Raw genomic sequence first — 9,778 nt, forward strand, 5'->3', positions numbered from 1 at the left:
TGGACCCCTGGGTCTGAGGGGGGAGGGGCTGGGGGCCTGGACCCCTGGGTCTGAGGGCAGAGGGGCTGGGGGCCTGGACCCCTGGGTCTGAGGGCAGAGGGGCTGGGGGCCTGGATCCTGGGTCTGAGGGAGGAGGAGAGTGCAAGAAAGTAAAAAGAAAGAAGTTGACTTTAGGCCCCAGTAAAATTTCTGTCTGGGATGTACAGTTTATGAGGGGGGTTAGTTCAGGTTCATCGGTAACACCTGCTCTTTTCTGTTGTCTGCTGTCAGCTGGTAGTCACCTGACCCCGTGTGACACCCAGACTCTGGGCATAGGAACCGCTGTTACCCAGGGTTAAACATAAGTTGGGTGCCGGAGCGCCTGGGGGGCTCAGTCGGTTAGGCATCGACTTCCATTCATGTCACGATCTCACGGGTTCACGAGTTCGAGCCCCGCGTCGGGCTCTGTGCAGACAGCTCAGAGCCTGGAGCCTGCTTCAGATTCTATCTCCCTCTCCCTGTGACCCTCCCCTACTCATACTGTGTGTGTGTCTCTCTCAAAAATAATAAACATTGTTTAAAATTTTTTAAAAAGGTAAGTTGGGCCCCAGTAGGTGCGGTCCTTTGAGGGAGTCCCAGAGCCACAAGGGGGCAGAAGTGGCTCCAAACCCACCCTCTTAACCCCCAGGCTGTGCCATCTCCCCACCGCCACCCGGCACCTCCTGTGATCTGCTCAGTCACTTCTTTTTTTTTTCTAATTTTTTTTAATGTTTTATTTATTTTTGATACAGAGAGAGACAGAGCATGAGAGGGGGCGGGTCAGAGAGAGAAGGAGACACAGAACCGGAAGCAGGCTCCAGGCTCTGAGCTAGCTGTCAGCACAGAGCCTGACGTGGGGCTCGAACCCACGAACGTGAGATCTGACCTGAGCCGAAGTGGGAGGCTTAACCGACTGAGCCCCCCAGGCGCCCCTGCTCAGTCACTTCTGATGGAGCGGGTGCGGTCCCCATTGCAGAGCAATCAGATTTCCTCAAGTTCATGCCAAGGCCAGGGTGAAGAGTGGGGAAAGAACAAGGCAAAGGGACCAGTTGTCTCACACAATTTGTACTGGGCTTTCGTTCTTACGACAAAGTAACTTATGACCATTAGAGAAACTTGAGACCGTCCAGTCATGAGCCCGAAGGAAACGGCACCTGTGGTCAAGTGTGCGCAGGCGCCTCCAGAACTGCCCACCCGGCCCCTCTGGTACATATCCTTCCCGGCTCCTGTTCTCTCTGCTTCTGCACAAAGAACGTGCACGATTATGAAACTTCTCCTATCACACGGACGCCTTCCGGGGTCCCAGCACATCGACCCACACCCCCATCTCCCCCCAACATTCCTCAGGGGAAGGTTTAGACATACAGAAAAGATGTTGAGAATTTTCCAGCGAACTCTCAAAAACCCACCACGTGAATTTTCCCGCCGACATGTTGCGGGACTTGCTCTATCGTGTTTCCGTCCATCAGCCTGTTTGCAACCAGGCAGATGCAGCGGCCGGAACCGTCCCCGCCTGTCCGGGCCTATGGACAGCCACAGTCCAGTCTCTACCGCCAGTCAAAGGAAGCCGGGTCAAAGCTTTTCCGACGGTGGTGGTAGACACCTTACTGCCCTCCCTCAAACCCCGGCCGCGATTGAGGCGCGGCAGCCACACGGCCGGGTGTCCGTCCCAGCTCTGCAAAATGCCCAAAACTCCGCGCTGACATCTCCCCATTCCATGATGCCAAGTGTTTTGACTGTTCCCTGTGTGCTGGATCCCATGGGCCAACACACCTCGGCAAATAAAACAGACCAAATTCCTTCCCCTCATGGCCCTTCCGGGGAGGGAAACGATTGAAACAAAGTAACGCAGTAAAGCAGAGTGTGTGGCCAAGGATTAGTGCTGTGGAAGAGGTAAAGCCGGGAAGGGGGGGGTGGCAGTTCAAACAGGGTGGCCGACGAAGGTGTCACTGAGGCGACGTCTGAGCAGAGAGGCCTGAAGGAAGTGAGGTTGAGCTGTGCGGGGACCCAGGGGAAGAGCATTCCCGGCCAAGGGAACAGCATTTCCGACAGAGGGAACAGCACATGCAAAGCCCCTGAGGTGGCGGCTAACTGGAGTGTTCAAAGATGAGTAGGATCCCGTGGATTCAGAGCCAAGGGGGGAGTAACGGTGTGGGCAGTGGTACCTGCAGCCAGCTCCCGGGGCCTGTGGCCTGGCACGCACTTGGGGTCTACGCTGAGTGACGTGGGAGCCCCAGGAGGGCTCTCAGCAGTGCGGGGTGACCAACGACTTCGTTCTAACGGGATGTCCCCGGCCACTGCGGCAGAGGCGGGAGCCCTGTGAGAAGGCAGCAGGAGCGGGCCAGGAGCAGGGGGATCAGCTCCAGGGGTGCCCGGGGCGGACGGCGGAGTGCTCAGAGTCTGGAGAAGTTTCGAAGGAGGGGCGGACGGCCCCTGCTGACAGGCTGGGTGGGGGCACGAGAGGAAGACGCGGGGGGTTTCGGGGCTTCTCTCGGCTTAGCTCAGAGACGGCGGCGTGAGCCTCATACAGTCAGCTCACAGCTGCCGCCTCCTCACCGTCTGTCTCCCAGGACCCGGGGTCCCCTGCCACCCTCTGCTGAGCCCCAGGGCTCACGCCTCCTGATCCACACCGTGGACGCGTCAATCAACGCCACTTTCATCTGCCGTGCCACCAACGCCCTAGGGACTGGCCAGGCAGAACTGCCCGTCCTGGTCAGAGGTGAGGAGCCCCCCGCCCCGGGTGGAGAGAACAGAGGGACCGAAGGGGACAGATCCTTCCCGCGGGAGGTGTGCGGAGGCAGTCCCTGGTTAGGGAGCCTTCGGCCACAAGAACGCTCCCCGATTCCCATCCTACCCCGCGCCCCCTCCCGGGAGGACCAGCGGGGTCCGCCTCCCACTCTGTTCACGCACCATCTGGACCTCGTGGTCCAGCCTCCTGGCCACACCTGCTCCACAAACCCAGGCTGGGGCGGTCACCTGAGGCTTGTCCCCAGGGACCCGGACAGGCCTTCCCAAGCGTATTAGGCAGCACTCTGTCAACTGCAGTTGACAGAAGCCCAAGTCTAAATAGCTCTAGCCCAAGTCCCATTGAGGCAGCCCGGGTCACAGCCCCTCCCCTGCCCGGGAATCCAGAATCCCTCACAACAGCCACGGAGAATGGAATGCTCTGCTCAGCCTGGCCTGGGTCAGAGTCTCCTGCTCAGAACCACAGGGTGGGGTCAAGTCCCCCTGAACCGGATAGACCAAGGGAGGTGGAGCGGCAGCTTCCTGAAGGGTAGGGAGTAAGGGTTTGGGGGCAGGCGAAGACCCCTGGGGTCTGGGAACCCAACCCCGGCTCCTGCTTCTCTTCCAGCAGACTCTCCGAGGGAAGAGCCACGGGGAGGCATGTCCACCACCATCACCACCATCATCGTGATAGCAGGATTCGTGGCCATAGCAGTCGTGGCAGTGCTGATTTACTTCTGGTTCAGACGCTCCCGTGAGTCCCTCCTCTTTGGCGCATCTCTGCCCCTCAGTGTCCCAGCGGCTGCCGTGGCTGGGCGCCTCCTCAGATTTGTGCTAAGCCCCGCAGTGGCTGCCTCCCACTGAATCCTCGGTGCCTCGGGGTGCCTTGGGGCTCCCCCCTTTTACACACGGGGACGCCAGGTTCGGGGAATCTGGCTCCTTGCATCACTGATTCCTGGTACAAATGTTCAGGGAGCCGGGCAGCACAGACACCACAAAGGATGCCTGATGCTCCAAAGGCCCGAAGCTCTTTTTTCTTAATGTTCATTTTTGAGAGAGTGCGAGCAGGGAAGGGGCAGAGAGAGAGGGAGACACAGAATCCAAAGCAGGCTCCAGGCTCTGAGCTGTCAGCACAGAGCCCGACACAGGGCTCGAACTCACGAACCGTGAGATCATGACCTGAGCTAAGTCGGGCACTGAACTGACTGAGCCACCCAGGCAGCCCCCCCAGGGCCTGATGCTCTTAACTGGAGGGCTTCATGCAGGCTGTTCTCTGCTTGGAGCACCCTCCCCACGGCCCCTTCTGGTGACGTCCTTTGGCTTCGCGAGGAGACCTATGTAAGAGCGACATTTTGCAGAGCTGTTCCTACCTGGCCGTCACGTGCTATGCAACCTCTTAAAAAGGCTTGCTCCGACCCTACAGTGGGCCTTCTGCCGTGAGCCCCATTTTACAGATGAGGAAATGTTTGCTTGGACAGATGCACTCAGCTGGAAAGTCAGAAGAGTAGAAAGCAGTTCTTCTGGCTACAAATCTTATCCCCTCGACCACTCAACAAAACCGGCTCCTCCTCCTCCGGGAAGCCCTCCCTGATCTCCCAGAATAAGCCAACCACCTGTGCTTGACTCCCCCACCCTAGCTCTTGCCCCTCTCTGGGACACGGTCTCTCCAGTGACCTGTGATCCCTAGGAGGGCAGAGCCAGAACTGTCATTCACAAGGTCACGGCTCTGTCCCCGGCACCACCTGCTGCTGGGCCGGGCACTCTGGGGCCACAGGAGGAAGTGTGGGCCAAGTGTGGCCTCTCTAGAGACAGACCAGACTGCCTGGTTGGGGCCCTCATTCTAACTTCTTTACTAATTGTGTCATCATGGGCAAATGACCTACTCTCTTTGCCTCAGTCTCCTCATCTGTGAAATGGGAGTAAGTGTGCCTGCTTACGCAGGTAGCACACCTAGCACAGCATTTAGCACATGGTAAGCCACACATGGGGTGTGTATGAGCTATGATCATTATTGTTTTAATTTTTTTTACATTTATTTATTTTTGAGAGCTAGAGAGGGACAGATTACTAGTGGGGGAGGGACAGAGAGAGAAAGAGACACAGAATCCGAAACAGGCTCCAGGCTGCGAGCTGTCTGCACAGAGCCTGATGCGGGGCTCAGACTCACAAACTGTAAGGTCACGACCTGAGCCGACGTCGGATGCTTCCCCGACTGAGCCCCCCGGCGCCCCAAGCTATGCCCATTATTGCTGTCACTACTGTTTCTCTGATTACTATAAGCTCCATGCGGGGAGCAATTTTTGTCTCTTTGTTCACGGCTGTATCTGCAGAGCCTTGAATGCACCTGACCTAAAGTCACATTTCTTTTCTTTTTAATGAGTATTTATTTTTGAGAGAGAGATAGAGTGCGTGCGCAAGTGGAGGAGGGGCAGAGAGAGAAAGAGAGAGAGAATCCCAAGCAGGCTCCTCACGGCCGATGCAGGTCTTGAACCCACGAGCCGTGAGATCACGACCTGAGCCAAACTCAAGAGCCAGACACTCAGCCAACTGAGCTACCCGAACACCCCCAAGTGGATGTTTCTTATTTGCTGAATAAACCCGTTTGGCGGTTGAGGAAACTTGAGGCACAGAGAGGGTAGTCAGTCGCCCAAGGCCACACAGCTCCTAAAGCACAGAGCCAGGATTTGGAACCGTCTATCAGGTTCCAGAGCCCGTGCTCAGTGAATATGCACTTAGGGGCACCTAGGTGGCTCCGTTGGGCATCAGACTTCGGCTCAGGTCATGATCTCACAGCTCATGGGTTCGAGCCCCACGTTGGGCTCTGTGCTGACAGCTTAGAGCCTGGAGCCTGCTTCCGAGTGTGTCTCCCCCTCTCTCTCTGCCCCTCCCCTGCTTACACTCTGTCTCTCTCGCTCTCAAAAATAGACATTAAAGAAAAAATATTTCAATAAAGAAATATTCATTTATACTCAATAACGGAATGAATAACAGGGGGAGGCATAAACCCCAGGCCTGTTTTACAAACGTACAAACCACCGTGGCGAGTGGCCGCCCCTTGTCAGTAGCAGAGCTGGGCCTGAGGACTCGGGGTGCTGCCCCCACGTGTGTCCTGGCCCCAGGCCATCCAGCACAGTCGTCCTTCCCTGACAGCCTCTCCTCCTCTCTCCCCAGGTCAGTGCCAAAACAGCACCCCTGCGAATGGGGTGAGTGAGGTGCGGAGGGAAGGGTGCGGGATGGGGGGTTGCAGGGGCTTCTGCGTGACCCGCAGACCAACCGCGCGGGCTCGCCCAAGGTGGGGGCAGATGTCCTGGGCACCTGCAGCGCTTCCCCAAGAGCCAGCACGGTGGTGGGGGAGCCAGTCCTGGACTGTTCGCCCAGAGGCCTCGAGCAGTGGTTCCCAACCTTTCCTGCCGGCCAGACGCCGCTGAGCGGTATGCTAAGCGTGTCCGCTCCCGGCCCGTCGCCCCCTGAGAGTCCGGTCTGGGGGGTCTGTGCTGAGGATCTGCATTTCCACAGGCGCCCCTTCCCTGCCCGCTCACCATGTCCCTTCAATGCTTGTTGGCCTTTGGGCTGAGATCAAGGGAGGATGCGCGGCCCTGGCCCCCAGGGAGGGGCGGGGACAGGCCGGCCACCCCCTGGCTCTGTGCAAGTTGCACCCCGGGCTCAGCAGGGACGTTTTGTCTGCAAGGGCCCCGAGGCTAACGTTTGACTCTCCGCTTTCCAGATGATCGCCTACACCGTGGTGGTGGACGCTAACAGCAGCTCTTCCCAGGACCCGCCCCCAGAGAGCTCGAGGTGACCGCGAGGTGACAGTGTTGTCATCGTCATCGGACTGCTGGAGAGAGAGACTGGGGTGGGGAGGACCGGGGCCTCGCCGCCCGGCGCTGCCCCAGTGGAGGAAGGCTCCCTCCGAAGGACGGGCCACCTTCCTCATGCCAGGGGCCTGAGAATGTCCCCTCTGCCCCGCTGTGCCGTGACTGGTCCCGGCGTCCCCGCCGCCTCTCTCCGGTTCAGGCATTCAACTGGAAGGACTCACAGACTCCCAGAAACGGTGACGCTCACGGGTTCGGGTCCTGAAGGCAGGAGTGTGCGAGTCAGGTCACCCACGCCCCGCGGGCACCGGCCCGAACAGACCCCAGACCCCGAGGCGGCTGCCAGTCCTCTCGCACGAGCAGCACCGGTTTCTCCCAGCGATGACGGCGTGTGACAACACAACAGGGTCCTGCCACCCAGGGAGGGACACCCGAGTTTGGACATGCGGAGTTTGGTTGCATTGTTTCTGCCAGGGGCCCGTCACGGGAGGGCGGCCGACCACCCGTGGAGCTGACTGGAGTCTCCACCTCTGTAGCCCAAGGCCCCGCTGTATTCTTATTTTTTTTTAATGTTTTATTTATTTTTGATACAGAGAGAAGAGAGCATGAGAGGGGCAGGGGCAGAGAGAGAAGGAGAGAACCAGAAGCAGGCTCCAGGCTCTGAGCTAGCTGTCAGCACAGAGCCTGACGCGGGGCTCGAACCCACGAACATGAGATCTGACCTGAGCCAAAGTCGGAGGCTTAACTGACTGAGCCACCCAGGCGCCCCTGTATTCTTATTTTTAATTATTTATTATTATTTCTTTAAATATATATCCAAGTAAGTTAACATAAAGGGTAATCGTGACTTTGGGAACAGAATTTAGTGACTCACCACTCACCTGGACCAGTGCCTATCCCAGCAGGTGCCCTCCGTAATGCCCCTCACCCAGTTAGCCCATCCCCCCAACACCCCGCCAGTGACCCACAGTTTGTTCTCCGGATTGCACAGGGTTTGTCTCCCTCCCTGTTTTAATATTATTTTTGCTTCCCTTCCCCCTACATTATTTTTTTAAGTTTATTTATTTTGAGAGAGACTGCAAGTGGGGGAGGGGCAGAGAGAGAGGGAGAGAGTCCATGCAGGCTCCACCTTGTCATCACGGAGCCCGATGTGGGCCTTGAACTCATGAACCTTGAGATCATGATCTGAGCAGAAGTTTAAGGCCCCGCTGAGACGCCCCATCTTAAGGTCCCACTGTAAATCACACTGTTAGCATAGACTGTCTGGTGCAGCCCAAAGCCCCAGGCAAACTAAAAGGGCTTTCAGCCAAGATACTCCCAAGATCTTCACGGCTACCGCCCAGAGCCAGGGGCAAAGGGCCAAATCTTTTTTTGGACAACGTTACCCCTTTCCTGCCTCCTGGGGCCACACAGACTGTTCTAGCTGCCAGAGAATTTTTGTAGGAATTTGACCTCTGGCCTTGAACTTCTAAATCTGTATCAGTGAAATCCCTGTGGTTACAAGAAATAGCTTGCCGACCCTCAATCCATCAGAGAACCTGAGGCTGGAACTCAGCTGCTCAGGGTCGTCCGAGGAGCAGGAACAACTGGTGGACATGAACTTGGAGGATGTGAGTTCCAGGCACCTTCTGCCAAGATGCAGGTCCCGGGAGATCATCTGCGGCCAGTGTGCTGGGATTGATGGGACCCCCCGAATCAAAAATAAATAACCATTTACAAAAAAATAAACATAAAAAAAGCTTTTTAAATGGACACAGAACAAATATATATCCCTTTTTCCATACTGGGTAATGTCTCAGCACACCATTCTGTACCATACTTTTATTATTAAGATTTCTGGAAATTCTGTGAGTGCCTTTATTTATTTTTTTAATGTTTATTTTTGAGAGACAGAACGCCAGCGGTGGAGGGGAAGAGAGGGAGGGAGACAGAATCCGAGGAGCAGGCTCCAGGCTCTGAGCTGTCAGCACAGAGCCCGACATGGGGCTCGAACTCACCAACCACAGCGAGTGCTTCCAGTCCTTGTACAGCCACATAGTAAGCACTCCCCAGGGGGACATCCGGGACTTTTTCAACCAAGCCCCTACTGGATGGACGTTTGCATGTTCCCGCCCTTCTCCCATCGCGGCGTTGAAGTGAGCCGCCTTGCACACGCACACGCGAGGGTGGGACATACTCCCGGACGTGGAGTTGCTACGGAAAGAGTCAGCGCCCCCTGCTGTCGCCATCGAGACTGACAGCCCGTCCTCCCGAGACTGCGCAGCCAGACGGAGGTGACCCCTTGTTTTGGAGACGGAATTCCGGACCCGCGGATTCACGAGTGCGGGCGTGGAGAGCGGCCCGGGGTTTGGGTTCGGGAGGTGCACACCTGTCACACGAGCGTGAGCAAACCACGATCGCCGTGTTGGAAGCAGGGGGGAGGGGCTGATGGAGAGGCGAAAGCAGCCTCAACCCCGCCCACCCCCCCACCCCTGTCCCCGCGCCCACGGGAGGAAGGGGCGCTCCAAGGCTGCCCCCCCCGCTCCCCCGCAGGAAACCTCCAGGGCAGCCGGCCTGCGTTCCCCGAAATCTGGGCGGAAAACGAGGTGACCCCACAATTCCGCTTCCAGGAAAACGGAAAGGAGGTCGCGGAACAAACACCCGCTCACCAGCGTTCACAACGGGCGGAGGGCCAGACTCCCCACAGGCCGTGGCAGGGGGGCGACAAAATGCCTGTTCGCTCCCCGGGGCACGGGCACGGTGGCAGAGCACGGCTCGGCGATGCAGGGGGGCGGCGCTGGCGCTACAACCGGCAGGAGCCCCACAAGAGTGGAAGAAGTCCGCCGCAGAAGGCCGCAGTGTAGGATTCCGTCTATGGAACTGTCCAGAACGGGCAAATCCTTACGACAGGAGAGAGGGGAGGGGTTGCCAGGGCCCGGGGGGGAGGGGGTGATGGGGAGTGACTGCTTAATGGGTTCGAGGTCTCCTTGTGTCCTGGTAGAAGGAAGGGAAGGGAAAGGGAGGGAAGGGGAATGAAAGAAAAGAAGGTCTGGGGGCGCCTGGGTGGCTCAGTCCGTTGAGCATCCACTTCTGCCACTTCCGCTCAGGTCACGGTCTCACGGTTCATGGGTTCGAGCCCCGCGTAGGGTTCTGTGCTGACAGCTCAGAGCCTGGAGCTGCTTCGGATTCTGTGTCTCCCTCTCGCTTTGCCCCTCCCCACCCTCAAAAAACAAACATTAAGAAAA

The 9,778-nt window shown here is 57.6% G+C and overlaps 1 protein-coding gene and 2 long non-coding RNA genes across 4 annotated transcripts in view; all 3 read left to right on the top strand.

Annotated features, from left to right (window-relative positions):
* Positions 1-9,778, top strand: part of NECTIN2 (nectin cell adhesion molecule 2) — a 160,618-nt gene that overhangs the window by 6,399 nt on the left and 144,441 nt on the right. The gene's annotated exons all lie outside the window — the stretch shown is intronic.
* LOC115281242 lies at positions 929-6,996 on the top strand. 2 transcript variants are annotated; one of them, XR_003904181.1, is made up of 4 exons: positions 929-2,737; positions 3,371-3,496; positions 5,914-5,945; positions 6,467-6,996. It is a non-coding gene; the product is annotated as an uncharacterized LOC115281242 (long non-coding RNA). The 2 variants fall into 2 exon arrangements; XR_003904182.1 differs by having other exon boundaries at positions 930-2,737; positions 3,374-3,496.
* On the top strand, positions 8,492-9,671 carry LOC115281245. Its single transcript, XR_003904187.1, has 3 exons — positions 8,492-8,935; positions 9,164-9,393; positions 9,641-9,671. It is a non-coding gene; the product is annotated as an uncharacterized LOC115281245 (long non-coding RNA).

Source organism: Suricata suricatta, chromosome 16, assembly GCF_006229205.1.
Source record: "Suricata suricatta isolate VVHF042 chromosome 16, meerkat_22Aug2017_6uvM2_HiC, whole genome shotgun sequence".
Taxonomy (NCBI): domain Eukaryota; kingdom Metazoa; phylum Chordata; class Mammalia; order Carnivora; family Herpestidae; genus Suricata; species Suricata suricatta.